We start from the raw sequence: 15756 nt of genomic DNA, 5'->3' as shown, positions 1-15756 counted from the left end.
TCTATTGTTTTCATGGTGGCAGCATTGGATTTTGGAGGGCTGGTTTCACAACCAGCTGAATTATCTCCCTCTCCCTGAAATTTTCCTACAGTTAAAACAACAGGGAGGTATTTGAGAAAAACGCTGGAACGAGCAAGCACAAGCTTCCACATTAGACTACCGCAAAGCGGGGGAGCAGTGGTGTGGTGACCTCAAGACAGAACAGGTGAATCCTCTTAGAAGAGCAAGACTCAGCTAAATTAATTGCATCATTGCTCCACACCTGCCCTCCCACATCTCTCTCCCTGGGGTCGCTGGCCCCAGACCAGCCAGCCCCTGTACACAGGTTTCTCCTACCACCATCACCAGCTGCAGATCATCACCACATAATCTGAGATCAGGACTGCACAAGTATTAAGCAACAACCAGAGGCAGATTATCTTTCTTCATAGACTGAGTTGGGAGACACCGTCCTTTCCAAATCAGCAGCAAAGACTGCAAACAGGGCATCTTCAGGGGGAAAAAAAAAAAACAAACCAAACCAACAACCAAAAACACCCAGAAATCCTACAGCTGGCTTTGACAAGCAGCCTGCTCCTTACATCTGATTTCAAAGCTGCATTTCCGCACATGCCAACCTAAATAGAAAGGTGCAGAAGGGTAGATGTTCATACCTGCCAATACCTGTACAACACGAGTGGGGCACAGAGGCCAAGCTGAGGCACTTACCAAACAGGGCAGGGTCCCCGCACCAAAGACCCCTCACCACATACCCTCCCAGGTATTTAGTATGTGACCACCAGCAGAAAAAAAAAAAACCTGCAGCCCCCTCAGAACTCCAGGCACAGCTGCATCCCAAACACTTCTCACTCTGTCACAGAAGTAACTGTAGTTTCAGTTAGAGATCCAGCCTGGTCCTAGAGGAGGATAACAGACATGAAGGAGTGAACCACAGGTCCTCCTGCTCCCCTACCAGAGACCACACAGTCAGTCCCCGTCCCAGCCAAGTCTCCTCTCTGCCGGTTTGAAGACCCCTTCAGAGGCATCAGAGAGGCTGACTGCCCGAGCCCAGAGCCCTGTCCCAGCCTCACACACATCACAAATGCTGCCTCTGTAGCCCCTGTCCCTCACGTACACCCTGAGAGGAGGCAGAAGGCCAGACCCCCACCCGAGAACAACACAGCCTCCCCACTCCGTGCACTCACCGCCTTGGCAGCCCGTCCTCCTCGCAGAGCCTCACACGGCTCCCACACACCTCCAGAGAGAGGCTCGCCAGCTCCCTCCTAAAGCACACTAAGCCCACCAAGGGCCCCAGCAAGTTTTTGTCCCTCCAAGCCTAACGAGCCTCAGCTGAGTGCTGATCAGAGCCCAGCTGTAGCCGGTAGGGCAGAGCACGTTCCAAAGGTCCAACAGCTCCACAGCTCTCACAGCAACAATGAAAATGTGACTTTGGGCTTATTCTAACTCGGAAAAGCTACCTACCATCTCAAAGTGAAGTTTCCACATGCATTCTGCTGGGGTCTGCCTCTGCTCCCACCCTGCAGGCAAAGAAAACTTCAAGGTCAGGTAGCGCTTGGTAAAAATGCGCTCACAGCTCATCAAGCTCCAGGTGAAGTCCCTAAAGTACTTGATTGCTCATTACCAGTTTGTGCAGAAACTTATGTTCTCTTTATTATTCATATCAGGTGGTCCATTTCATTGACCATTCCTTTCTACTTGATTTACACCTAAGTGCAAAAGGAACAGTACAGCACCTTGTAAAAAAATACCACTTTTTACATCTCCCTAACACACCTCCCGTGACTCAGCTCCACTCTAAACTAAACAGGCTTTCTCTTCTCATAATCTTTTCATGCCTTTAATAACTTCCCCAGTGTTTCTGTGGATGTACCTCTGTGACTCTGCTCAAACCACAGGTGATTCTCAAGGTGGCAGTTTCCCACTGATCTGTACAAGAGCACTCAGTATTTTTAGCCTGATTCTCTGCTCTGGTTTCTCAGGGGTATCTCACTCTCCGCTGGCACTCCCAACTCATTAACATTTCACCTGGCACAAGCAGAAAGTCTAGATGCTGTTGATATGATCTCTGCTGCTTGGCAGTCGTGGACTGTGATTTCCATGGTGCCTTGGCACAGCACATCTTCCCTGAGAGATGCTGCCCATTCCTCCTGTCCTGGGACATTCCAACACATGAAGCAGTTTCCTAATCTCAACCAGCAAACTCTGCCTCCTCCTGCTTCTGTGGCTGTTACATAGGAGAATTTCAGGGGTAGCTAAAGCAGCATCCTTCCCATCACTCCGCTGTAGATGCCAGCACTTCTCCATCCCACCACCCCTGCCTAATAAAAAGACATTTTCAGAGGCAGAAAAGGAAGATGGGCAGCAGATCCCCCTCCCTAACATGTCTTTGGGACAGCTCCTCTCCCTGACCAACCTCCTTCCCAACCACCTCTCTCTGCTCCCTGTGAGGGATGCTAGCAGTCCCTAAGCACATCCAGATTCCCTGCTCCTTCCTTTTCCTGCATTTCACCAGAAGCTCCCTTCTCAGAGAAAGCTGGATTCACATCAGTAAGTGTGCCACAGGTGGCCGCACCACAAGTCATCTGGGTCATCTCAGGCTGCCCTAGCAAACTCATGCATCACAATTCTCCTTCTTCATGGCAGACAGCAAAGAAAACAATTAGCAGCAATGAATGAAAAATAACCTCAAAGTGATTTTCCATCAGTAACAGTGCTACTTTTTATACAGTTCCAAGATCCTGGGGCTGCTCAAACCTGGAAACCATGACCTTACAAGGCTGAAAAAGAAGTACTCGAGAGCATCACTGTTACCAGACACACCCTTGTTTCTTGGAGGGCTTGGTAACATGTTACAGAAAGAGGGTAATTCTCTGCAGAAGACATTTACCTTTTAAAAAGCAGTGAGAAACAAGTTGTATTCCAAACCCACGTGGCATGGGCATATAGCTGGGGTTTGACTGGGTTTGTGCTCAGGAGCTGAACAGTCACTGGTCCTTCCCCCACATTTATATATTTCTCTCCTAATTTTGGGCTGTCAGAGTGGGAGAAAAGACGGTTTTGGGTCAGATGAAATGTTTTAATCAACCTGAAATAAAGTGTTTTACTTTGGTTTGGTTTGTCCTCTTTTACACTTTTAGCTAAATATAATTCTGCAGAATTAAATTTAGTCTGAGAGGACCATAAAGGCATGCTGGGAGAGGAAACATAGCAGTTCTTCCCCCTTCCTCCCCCCCAGAAAAAAGAGAAACCATGAGTCTTTCCCAGTTAAATTCTAATGCATCTGAAATGCGACACCCTCGTGCACAGCAAACACGGAGCTCCCAGGGACGGCAGCTGGAACAGCCCTGCTGGGTGCTCCGAGCACTGAAAATAAGCCACCCCTTCCAGGAAAGAAAGAAAGAGAAGGAAAAAAGACTGCCATAAGCCCTGGCTCCCAGTCTGGTATCTCTGATTATAGGGGAGCTGTCACAAAAGAGAGGTTTTTTCATGCTTTTCTCCACAAAAGATAAAGAGAAAAATGCAACTTGCAAAAAAATAAACAAGCACGAGGGAAAAGGGAGCTGTTATGTCCAATTTCAATAAAAACATGTTTTTCAAGTTAAAAAGACTATTTCTCCTGTCTCTTTGCCTTACAAGTCTTTCCCCCTTTGTTTCCCTGCAACAACACTACATAAATCTCCAACTTGTATTTGTTTGATGGTTGTTATTTACTGCTTCCACAGTGCTGGAAACACGAGCTCTGAGCGCGGACATGAGGTCTCGGCCCCAGACAAGACAACAGCTCTGACATTTAACCCCACTGTTCAATACCAAGTCTGGATTTGCTCCCTAGAAACACCCCTAACACGATGTGACGTTCAGGAAAAGTCACTGATAGCCAGGCAAGGAAGTAGAAAGCAGAAAAAGCCCACGGAGAGGTCTGGAGGGTGTGTGGGAGGGCAGGTCAGGCCTCTGCGGCCCTCACGAGCCAGCGCTGAGGCGTCTCCTCTGCCCACCTGCTACCCTGGCACGGCAGAGCTGCAGTGGGGCGAGCACAGAACAGGGGTTAAAGCATCATGAAACGGGAGTGTGCAGGAGCTGGGAACCGTGAACGAGCAGTTAGGGATAAGGTGTGAATCCAGGCTTTGCGGAGTGGGGCAATCCCCCTCTTGCTGCACCTGTTCAGAGAACATGCTGAAGGGCAGCCTCTGGCCTGGGAACTGATGCTGTGCTCTCCTCCCCAGGAACCTGAAACCCGGGCACTAATGCAGCTCTTCTGTTCCCAGTGCCCGGGGCTGAAATTAACCCCGGAGAGCAAGAGCCCCAGCAAGATGCTTCAGGTGTTCATGGTGCTTGTGGTCCTTCACCACAAGCAGGCCCTGTTCCCTACCACTGGCCTGCAAACGGATCTGGTCTGGAGCAGCCCTAAGTTAGCCACAGGTAAATGCGCTCCGAGGGAGGAGAGGGCATCCATCAGGTGTCCTCGTGGAAAGCCTGCTTCTACAAAGCCAACAGAAGCACAAGGCTTCTTATGCTCCCAGATCAGCAAATAAGCAAAGCAGAAGTACCAACAAATCTTCCAGGTGCTATCGGCGTCTCCTATCAACCCTCAGCACTAACCCTTCCCACCAGCTCTCCAGGCTGTCCTTGGGTTACCATGAACAGTGCCTACCAAGGGTCCCCACACTTGCATGCAGGTCTCTGCCCTCCCTCAGACTGATCTGTGTTGCTAAGCCAGGTTGAAAATTACCTTAGTCACAGAGAGTGTTTTCCCTACGGTACCCACTTAATTAAATATTGAAAGAGCTATTACCTTTCAGGGATGCCTGTGCACAGGCTGTGTCCATTATTTATAACATAATGTATTCATTATGCATTTTATCTCATGCTCCTATCTGCTGATCTCAGAACAGGCCCTTAAACACAATTTTAAGCAATTAATCCTACCTTAATTACAGACAAATATATATAGAAGCCTCAGGATATCTCTCTCTTATATTTATTAGAAGCAAGTAAACATATCTAGAAATAAATCTGGTACTCAGGAAAGAGAAGGACAAAGCCCAGCAGTCACGGGAATCACAAACCGAAGCCAGGCACATTTCAATCAGCCAGGGTGAAAGTTCCAGCTATCTGGAAAAAGTCAGTCATGCCCTGCTGCAGGTTCCCTCCAATGACAGCTTCTGCTAATAAACTGCACCACCTCCACTCCTCCCTTACACACTGATGGCCCAAACCAAGGCTTAACACACCAAAACACCTCAGGTTCTCCTGCCTCCCATTGCCCTCCCAAACTCAGTAACCGGTACAGCCATTTTCCCAGTCAACAGGTGTCACCACTGAGCTGTCCCAGGTTGTCCCTTGTCCTTTCCTCCAGCTGAGAGCTGGTCCCTCATCTCTGCAGATGGATTTGGCTGCGAAGCTCAGGCTCACCTGAGCACGTGGGTGCCAGCCCCAGCTCCCCTGGGCAGGATGCACATAGGGACAGAGGCATGTCCTGGGACAGGGAGTGCACAGCCACTGTCCTGCTCCTTCCACTTGGCTTTGTACCACCTGGGTCCCTTTTCCCAGTCCCACGTGAGGAAATCTGCCGTGGGACTCCCTCCAGCAAGAACCAGCTGCTCAGCCTCACACCTCTCTGCTGCAGACCCCAAACTTTATTTAACTTCCATTCTCTCTCCCATACCCAAACCATCATGATGGCAACTGAAAAGGCTTTTCAAGGGCTTGGGGAAACTAGAAAGAAAAAAAAAAAAAGAAAAGCATCTCTCCACACATGGAGGAAGTACCTCATAAATGACCACAGATGAATAGAGAAAACTATCAAAACCAATTCTTGGCTTTAGGAGCTTTTAGACTGGCCCTTACCAGGGGAACACCAGCACGGGAACCTGCTGAATGCTTTCAAGGGCTTCTGAACTAAGGCTTGACTGAAGCTTGTAGAGACTCCTTTGCAGACCCCTAAAAAGGCAGTCTGTCCCTACAAGTAGATGACATGGATGCAGTTTGTGTCCAAACAGCTAACTGCACTCTTACTTTTTACACCTGGGGCATGTTCCCTACCTGCTGGAAAAGACAGTCACAAAGGTGACCTGAGCACAAACAGGTACCAGCCCCGAGAAGTACAGCAGCACCTCTGCCCCTCTCCTCTGAGAAATGAGCCTGGCCTGGAACGTCAGAAAGTGTTTTAAGGAAATAAATAATGCTATAGAGGGAAAAAACCCTTTCTATTTTTAACCAGAGATCCTGGCACAAAAGGATAGTGCTCTACATCATACCAGAATCAAGAGTTTGATGCTGTCTTTTCTTTATAAGGCTTTAAGACAGGCAGACCCCCCAAGAAGCAGTAAGCAATTCTTTATTTACCCTGAAGTGAGACTCTGCAGACCCGGCTTTAATTCACTGCTCTGCTATTAGCCCGTGAGGTGACCTTGGACAAGTTGTTCTGTCCAGATTCTCAGCTGGTGTCAGCTGGCACGGTGCCACCACAGTCAATTAAAACAATCTGAGACGCCAGCCCCGGAGTCCTCGGGTCCTCAGCCTCCCTGCCCCAAAGAGCCCTGCCACCCTCACACAGCCCTGCACCTCAGGTGCTTCGGAACCGTGCGCCGGAGGGACACGTAGTGGGGTGAAGAGAACTCGTGCTTCCCTTGGAAAAATACACGCCTTTCACTACAATGAAACAAAAAGCCTTGATTCTTATTTTTTTTTAATAGCCTCATGATCAGGGCTTTAAAAATACTACTGTGGTCTGATGAGACCCCACCCAGAGCACTGCATCCAGCTCTGGGGCTACCAACATCAGAAGGACTTGAACCTCTTGGAGCGAGTCCAGAGGAGGCAAAAAAGATATTCAGACACCTGGAGCACCTCTGCTACGGAGACAGGCACTCCTGCAACCTCCCTTTGGATCATCTCTGAACTCAAAAGGCTTTTACATTACTCAGTTACTTTCTTGGAAAACTCATCCACTTCTGAACAAGCTTGATTTGCTGCCTCCTCCAATTTAGTGCAAGAATAAATCCAAAGAACACGAAACTCAATTTATTTTACTTTGTCAGCAGTCAGCAGCAAAATTAACTTGAGGGTTTTTTTAAGCACTGCCTCTTCTCCCCCTCCCTCCCCTCCAATTCCACTGCTTTCTGAGAAGTTCAGAGCCAGCAGCACTGTGCTGTGAGCACCACCCATGGAACCTATTGAACAAGCAAGCTGTATCTGACAGGTACCTGGGTTGGAAAGGAGCTCCTGGGACAAGGGTCATCTCAGCTTGGTTTTCATAAGGCCTGTGAGGACCCTAGCACCAGCCAGTGCACTTGGTACGGCAGCAGGATGGTCCCTGCCCACCAAGACTCGTGAGGCGAAACCTGAGCCCTGTCAAAAGATGTGAACCACTCTGCCTTACGCTGGTTCCGCCCAGGGGCTGCTCCACCCAGCCGTCCAGCAGCCCACATGCTAGAGAGGACTTCATTCCGTCCAGCAGCCCACATTCTAGAGAGGACTTCATTCCACCCCATCAGTGAGACCTCTCCTGGCTGTGCAGTTCAGCAGGGCTGCTGTCCTCCACAGGGCTCTGCAGCATCCTCTGCCCCAAGCCCCACCACAGCACCAGGCTCCCTCCTGCAGAGAAGGAAGCAGAACCTCCCCCTCAAGTAGGATCACAGCCAGAATCCCCACCAGCTCCCAAACTGCACGGCACTCACTGACCACAAAAGCAGGGCATTTAACAGCTCTTTTCTGGGAGTTGCATATCACACATACCTGCTCTTTTTAAACAACAGAACTCCAATGCAATGAGCCTTTTTGTACATGTACACGTCATGGTGCATAACCTCAACTGGCACAGCTTAAGCTCTGGTTTCCCTAAAATGAACTGCTGCACTGTGTCAGCGTATGCAACATTCATTTACAGGAGTTTCTTTCTGTCCCATTCTCTCAACAAAATACAAATCAACTCTTACATAGAGGTGCGCTGAGAACTGCAGGGTACATCTCAGAGGAGAAAGCAATGTCCATGTAAGGCTCGTTTCTCCTCCTGCTTTATGTTACAGGATGTTCTGGCCATCTTAGGGAAAAACACCAGTTGAGTCTATCTCTGAATGAGGATTATTTTAATAGAAGACTCTTCTGTTGTTTGTAGCTCAGTTAACAAGTTTCTGGCTTGCATATCAAAAATATTCTTTTCCTAGACTTTAGCAGGCTCCTTCCAAACTGAGCTCTCAAAATCTGTGTGCAGTTCTGGTTGGATAGGTGATGCCTGCTGCTGGAGCAAATGCTGAGGATGAGCCTTGGCATACCAAGGTTCCCCTTAAAGGAGCTCACTCAGCAAGGTCCAAACACATCTTCCTCCTCTTCCAGCACTGCAACAGATGAGATACACTGTGCTGAGGGCAGGAGGGCATCCCAGCTGTCCACTTCAATCTCTCAGGCACCGTGGGGCCACAGGAGCTTCCCGAGGCTGATCCATAAGGACATGTCAGAACACTCCAGACCGATGCAAAAACCCTCCTGCAGACCTGAGCTCCATGAGTCTGTCCCTCCGGTGCCAGGAGAATCCTGAGACCTTCTCTCATACCTCAGTTTCCCTTTAGGCTCAGCCGTTATAGTTTGAGGACATGCTTACTTGCCTCACTTCCTCCGACATGACCACGGGCTGAAGAACGGCTTGAGCGAGGAAGGACCTGGTTAACCTCGTACCCACACCAGCCCACTCAAACTCAGGCCCAGCACTTGCCATGCTGCAGGTTGAGCCCTGGTCCCTGGTCTAACTGCCTACGGACACACAAACGCGGCTCTGAGCCAAAGTACCGCACATGGCACTGGAAGTACAGCAAGGTCAGGCCGGGCCGAGCATCTCAGCCACTCCACACAGCTGCTGGGCTCACAGCTCTGCACAGGATGGCTCCAAACCCACAAAATCCAAACTCCAGACCCCTTCTCACACTCCTCTGTGCCTAAGAGTGGGTTTTCTCTATGAAAGGTATATCCCCCTCTCAACACACACTCACATGCACCAACACATCACCCGTGCCCTGGCCTGCCATGGGCAGCCTACAGAGCTGAGCGAGAGGACAGTGCAGGGCAGGAGGTACAGCTGGAGATACACTCCCACTCCTCTCTCCCCTGGGCCTGTGGGCCATTTCCAGGTCCCCATAAGGACCTGGAGACCATCTGCTTCCCACAGGCATGGCTTATAGGCAGATGACATTCCATGTTTGCCAAAAGAGTCCATAAAAGGCAAATAAGTCCCAGCAAGTACTGTCCCACAAAGCCTTCTCCCTGGACACCACATCTGGACTCCTCTTCAACGCTTCCCTTTTTCCAGAAGAATAAGACCCAGGACTTCTCCCTGGAGCCCTTGGTACAGTGTTCCTAGTCTTAGGGATACCACACAAAAAAATATCAGCTTAAACATCTCCAGTCCACATCAAGCTCCTGATTTTAATCCTGCCTGGAGTCATCTCCAGATACTGTGGGCTCCTATTCATCAGCCCTTGTTGTTGGATAACGTCCCATCCTGCTCCCTTTCCTTCTTTAGAAATGTCATCATTTCCAGAGTCTTCTCAGCCTGCTCCTAAAGAAAAGCCTAGCACCTAGAGATTTTTAAAACTGAACATTTTGCTGAGATCCAGCCACACTACAGGACTAACACACTCACTTGGACCTCCTTCCTGTCTTACAGATGTGCAGACGCTCCTTCGATGTACCTGGCTCCACTGCCGAAGCGATGGAGGCCTCAACACCCTGGCGAGCCCCCAGGTACAGCGGGCTCATCCCAAGGCCACCTCCCTAACAAGGCAGCTCCATTGCTGTCATTTCCAAGCTGACAAAATCAGGTCTCCAGTCTTGCCTGACCAGGCACTTTGCTGACTGCTGTGGAGACCTGACCTTCTGGGGAAGATGATGCAAGAGAAGATTTCGCCAGAAGAGGAGATAGAGGGAGATGGAACTGCCCCCAACGGGTTTCTAGTAGCTAACTGCAAATACCCCATCAGGATGCCCTTGGCAGTAAATAACACAGGGACAGGCTGCTCAGGGCTGGAGGAGTCCAGCAAGGATCCCACAGAGAGGAGAGGTAGAACACCTCCATCCCTTTAGGCTCAGCCAAGAACCCATTCACGAGCTGCAAATTACACACATTTACCACTTCATTTTCAAAGGATTTCCCTTTGATGCTGTGAGTAATGCAAACCAGCCACAAAGATTTATTTACTGTGTAACCCTCTTCTCCTGAGAGCATGTCTACAGAACAAGATGATTACCGTGGCAGGAGTACAAACACCCTGCCCACACCTGGGCATGCCCAACGACTTCTTCCCATAAAGCCACAGCAGCGGAAAAAAATTAGGATGAGGTTACCAACAGCTCTTGGCATCAGCCTGACTTGACTCGTGGTAATAGCTAAGATAAAACCCAAAGCCTCTGAACATCTCCAGTGCTTTCTAAAATCCCAAGCCTAGAGACTGATCTAGAGAAGGGCAAGGAAGACAAGGCTGGAAAAGACTAAAACCCCCTTTTATTAAAAAAAAAATGCACCACTGCAACTCAACTTCCTGGTTGTGGGCTGTGAAAAGCAGTGGGAGAGCACAGCCACGCCAGCACGGAGCAGCTCGGTGGCTGAGAACCCTGCAGCTTCCCAGGGGCTGCCTTCAGCTGCTGCACTGGCTCCTGAGCAAGGGGGTAACATCCCTCAGGCTCTGCACTCCAGGAATCCCACGTGGCTTTCATTCCAAAACACAACACTCCAAAGTTTCTGGCGACAGGTTTCATGAAACCTAGCTCTTTCCCTCAAGTTCTATCTTAGGGAAGTCCCTATGAAAACTAAATTTTTTATGCTTCCTTGTGGACAAGAAAGCTAGAAAGGGTAACTTAAATTACTCCAAAGAAACAGAAACCAGAAAAAAAAACAACCAAACAAAAAAAACCACACACACACACACAAAACCTAAACAAAAAAAGAACAAAACACAAAACCAAACCAAACAAACAAAAAAACAACAACAAAAAAAACCCCAACTATTTATTTTTCTAGCTACCATAAAGTTGCCATCAATTTAAAGAAGAACAGAGACAAAACAGAGAAAAGTGCCCTGGGACAGGCCAATAGCTATAAGCAGGTCAGCTCCAGGGGTGAGAAGAGTTTTCCAAACTGCAGGGCTGACTGCTGATCTCCCCTCTCCCACCCCAGGACAGTTTTTGTTTTCACACTCTCCCTTTCCCGAGGCTACAGGCACAAGTACCTGCCACATGAATACACAACAGGTCCTGCCGGTCGAGCCTTTTGAGGGTCTCTGACCAAAAATGTGCCGAATGACCAGCCTGCCTTCTCTAAGTACGGCCTATTTAAGACCAGCAGCACGAAGGAACTACTGAAAAAAGCTGGGACAGAACCAACAAACCGTGCCCACCTCACCACCAGCTCTGCTGTTCTGACCACAGCCACTACCCAAGGGCTCTCTGGGTTGTTAATGCCGTTAAGGCTTTCTGCTACTCACCCTCTCACAGCCTTGTGTTCTCTGTGTGAGCAGCTGGGGTGGCCAGCATCCCTCTGCTCTCATGTCCAGCTGGAGCCAGAGCTCCTGAGCATCCTGCATCCACAACCCAAGTACCGGGTTCCTGTGGTTTGAGGTGGTGTGCCAGAGTCTACCCCTCAGGCACCCAACTTTGGCAATTCAGCCAGCCCGGCGTGCAGCCCGGCAGTTCCGTAACGTTTTAATTAAGTGGATTCCAAACAGGAACGGAGATCTGGATCTTCCTAAGGCAGTTCTTCAGGGAGACCCTGCAGCTGGCCCAAACCCACAAGCCAGTTGTACAAGCCCTGCTCTGTGGAGACCTGAAGCAGATGCTGACAGTTCAGCACAGCTTTAAGCAGGTTCCCCCACATCCCCTCCAAGCACCGCCGTGTGCCCCATCCCTGCCGCTCCCTGAGCTGCTGCAGCTCAGTCCCACTCGGCTATTGGTGCAGGACCTTGAACGAGTACTAAATAAATGAACAAGTCATTTCCTGCAAGGCCAAACAAGTTCCCTGCCAAAGAGGTCACATACCACACTCTGGCCTGATGCCTCTCCCGAGTTTATGAGGGTAAATTCCCACATCCAGGGGTCCAACAATTACAGCATTGCATCTGGGCTAGGATTACTCGCACTGGAGCTAGGATTACGCTCTGCTGGAGAGGTGAGCAAAACAACTGCTTTTGTGCTTTCATTGCATGACCTCTAAAGTTCGGTTTGGGTTTCTTGGTTTGCACAAACTAAAACATTCAAATGAAATCAGGGAGTTTTCGCTTAACTCCCAGCCAGAGGACCAGGATCTGTCACACCAAGGTTCTTTAACGTTATTTTGGCAGTAAGGAGATCTGTAAGGAAAAGCCCTCTGAGGCAGGGCCCGTGACAAAGCGGTCAGGAGGAAACAGCCTACGTGGCTCATTCCAGTCTTGTGAGCTCCTCCGGCCAGCACAGGGGTGCAAGGCAGACATGCCAGGATCTTCGCTCCCATCTCCTGCCACACCATCCAGGATTGCTCAGAGGCTTTCTGTGAATGTGTTCTCATGACATGGATGCTCCCAACCCTCCACAGGCCACAAGGACCAGGCAATTATCAGTCCTGTGAAAACAGCCTGAGCTTCAGATTTGGGGGAATTCTCAGAGCCTGCATCTGGCAGGCCTTGCTCTACCTCTCTGAATACTTCACTCCCATCGAGTTAAACCAAGACTTACAAGCAACCCAAATCTTCCATGCTTGAATCACACAGGCAACTCCACGTGCTTGGATATGCCCATCCCCATGAGTAAGGGCTGCAGAATCGGACCCAGCTTTCCATCACCCTCCTGCCAAAAACACAGGAACACAGAAAGAAGAAAAGAAAAACCCACTGACTGATGTCCCTGCTATTTATGCTGTCTGACAGCAAACTGGTAAAAGGCCTGACTCAGAAAGCTCTCTTGAAAAACCTGAATCATTACTATTGAGAGATGGTCTCATATAATGAAGTCTGCACTCCTCCCTCTCTTTACAAGAGAGAATTTGAGTCAGCCTGATGGGGAGGACAAAGAGGGAAAAAAAAAAAGAAGAAATTAAAAATGAACTTCATGCTTCCTTTGGCTCTTTCTGCAAGGATGGCAGAGTCACTCAGTCCAGCAGTTGGCAGCTGGACCTGGGGTCTGCAGGGCCATGTTTGATCTCAGTTACACCTCTCAGTTACCAGTGTGACTTCCTTAACATGAGAGCATAGCCACAGACTTACACTGCCTGGAAGAGAGAAAGAGGCATCCCAGCTGTATGTTCACTGCCCGGATGAACTATGTGAAGTTGGATTTCTTCTTAATAAAGAAAAGGTTAAAAAACGTGAGCCTTGTGGAATATAGAGATCATTGGAATGAGCCTCATATAAACATTATAATGTTTTAGCACTTTGTTATTACACATTTAGCATCAGGAGATCTCAAAGCCACTTGACAAAGAGCCTCGTTTTCGAGACCCACCCAAACGAGACACGGAGAGATGAAGTCCTTCAGAAGAGCAGTGGGAGCCACCACAACAGAAACCCAGAGCTTGTGCCCTGTCCCCGAGAGCTGCTCGCTCCAGATGCTTCACCAGTTAAAACACTGTGGTTACTTGCCTCTTCAGAAGGGCTCTAGCCTGTTTCCTGCAGGGAGATGCAGTACACACACTTCACAAAGGAGGATCTGGCACCTCATACCCCTCTGCACGTACAGGTCACCACTGACCCAAAATGCCACGCTCCTCCGGATCCAGGCCATGGCGAGCCAGTGCCTGAGGGAAGGGGGACTGACTAAGAAAAACAGCGGCATTAAAAACAACAATGTATCATCCTACAAGGTGATTCAAGCCTGGGGTTACTGAGCTGGATCACACCTCCACGGGAAGGCTCTCCAGGGGCAGCAGCCATCCAGCACCTCCACTGCAGCCCAGCAAAGCCTACGCCCGGCCTTACACCATCGGTGTCTCTGGCAGCAAGGGCGAGAGGGAGCCGTGCCAGCCGCATGTGCCAGCCGCATACACCACGAGCGCTCCCAACACCACAGCGGAACACCGCCCTGGGGCGCAGGGGGGGAGATGCCACTTGATACCAAAGCACTGCAGTCTAGTCAAAAGTTTGTGCTGGATCTCAAACCCCGCTTTTTCATGCGGGAAAAATACTGAAATTGATAAACAGAAACACACCTTTGCGCCTCCCACCCACCAATGCCAGAAAGCACCAGGCTGTAGCCGAGGTTCCCCAGAGAGCCTGGTCACTCTGGGCCCGCGCAGAGCCAGCGGACGCAGCGGGCACTGTGGAAAATTTCCACCTGTAAAATGATTCTTCTCCTTGTCGCTGCCAGCTCTGCGTGGCTGCAGGCACACAGGGCACCGGGTCTACTGTACCACTGCTCGTTTCTCAGATTAATTTTAAGCAAACTCTGATCACAACATGAGACGGGCTCCCAAACTGAATTAAAACAGGAGAGCTCTGACACAAGTTTGCAGCGCCAGCTGGGAAACGTTTCGGCAGCTCAAGCAGAGCACAGGCAAATGCACCTGTGGCACTGCCATTTACAGCCAATGGAACTCCCTTTGCATCAGCAGGGACCCTAAAACACGGGAGAGGAATCCACACTGCCCTTCAGGGAGAGGAGTACACTCTGCCCCTTTTAAAACAAGCCTGAAATTTACCATGTAATCTACAGTTTTTCACGTGGCTAAGGCAAGCAGCATGCAGCCAGTCTGCTCTGCTGGAGATGGATCATGACAGAAAGGGGGAAAAGAGCATAGGTCTGGCACACACCTTCAAACCAGCAGCCTTGATGTTTAGGTTAAGGAAGGATGGATATCGATGTCACACATCCACATCTACCATGTAGGTCGACTTAAACATACTTCAGTACATGCAAACACCCCTGTTTACTTACAACGATGCTCATGTCTTTCCTGGCCTTACTCCTCGGAAGGAATCACCACGTTTGAGAGAAAAAGCTTAAGTTTTAGAAGACATGTACAAAAAAAAAAAGACAATTGGATTAATTTGAGGGCATTCAAGTCCTGAACCTTCAAAACCCATCCGAAGATCGCTATACTCCACAAGAAACACTGCGTTCAAGGCTTAGCTGGTGTTTGTGCTCTTCCCTAAACATCAGAGCATTCCTCACACCATGCTGGACACCGTGAAAGCCTTCAGACACGTCTGTTTATTTAAAAAGCAAATTCAAGTCACGGAGGGGTACGCTCTCCTTCGTTTAAAGGAAAATTAGCCGTGGCTAAATTCTGCTTACGGTCAAAGAGCTGCGAAGCAAAACGCGAACCGGTTCCGATCACCCCGTGCGCAGCCGGCGCCTGGCGAGCAGGGGACACCCGGACGGAGGGCACGGTCCCGCCGCCTCGGCCTCGCTGCCGGGAGCCCGCGGACCCCGCTCCGAGCCCTCAGTGCCCCCGAGCCTGCGGACCCCGCTCCGACCGCCCCGAGCCCTCAGTGCCCCCGAGCACGCGGCCGTCGGGACCCTCTGGGCGCCGGGCGGGCCCCGCTCCGCCCCGCCGAGCGCCGCTCCGAGCTCCGCCAAGTTGCGCTCCCCTCCGCCCGCGGAGCCGCCGCGCCCCCGGAGCACAACGCCCCGGCCCGGCCGGGCCCCGGCCCGGACCCCCGCCGAGGGGAGCCCCGGCTGCCCTGGCCCCCGCTCCCCTCCCTCCGCAGCCGGGCTCCCCCGGCCCGGCCCCGCCGCCGCCCCCCGGCCGGCCCCTCACTCACCGCCGCGCGCGGCCGCGCAGCCGGCCAGCAGCAGGGCCAG

The 15756-nt window shown here is 50.6% G+C and overlaps 1 protein-coding gene across 2 annotated transcripts in view; it reads right to left on the bottom strand.

Moving 5' to 3' along the window:
- SLC24A3 (solute carrier family 24 member 3) overlaps window positions 1-15750 on the bottom strand; it is a 105015-nt gene extending 89265 nt beyond the window's left edge. For both annotated transcript variants that reach the window (XM_027896837.1, XM_027896838.1), the window contains exon 1: window positions 15717-15750. The gene's annotated coding sequence lies outside the window, so the exon portion shown is untranslated. The remainder of the gene's footprint in view (window positions 1-15716) is intronic.
- Between the last annotated feature and the right edge of the window lie 6 nt (window positions 15751-15756).

This window comes from Empidonax traillii, unplaced genomic scaffold, assembly GCF_003031625.1.
Source record: "Empidonax traillii isolate 1590-97213 ecotype Southwest subspecies unplaced genomic scaffold, ASM303162v1 scaffold517:size446157, whole genome shotgun sequence".
NCBI classification, from domain to species: domain Eukaryota; kingdom Metazoa; phylum Chordata; class Aves; order Passeriformes; family Tyrannidae; genus Empidonax; species Empidonax traillii.
The sequence above is the reverse complement of the archived record's forward strand: the minus strand, read 5'-3'. Positions and strand labels throughout refer to the sequence as shown.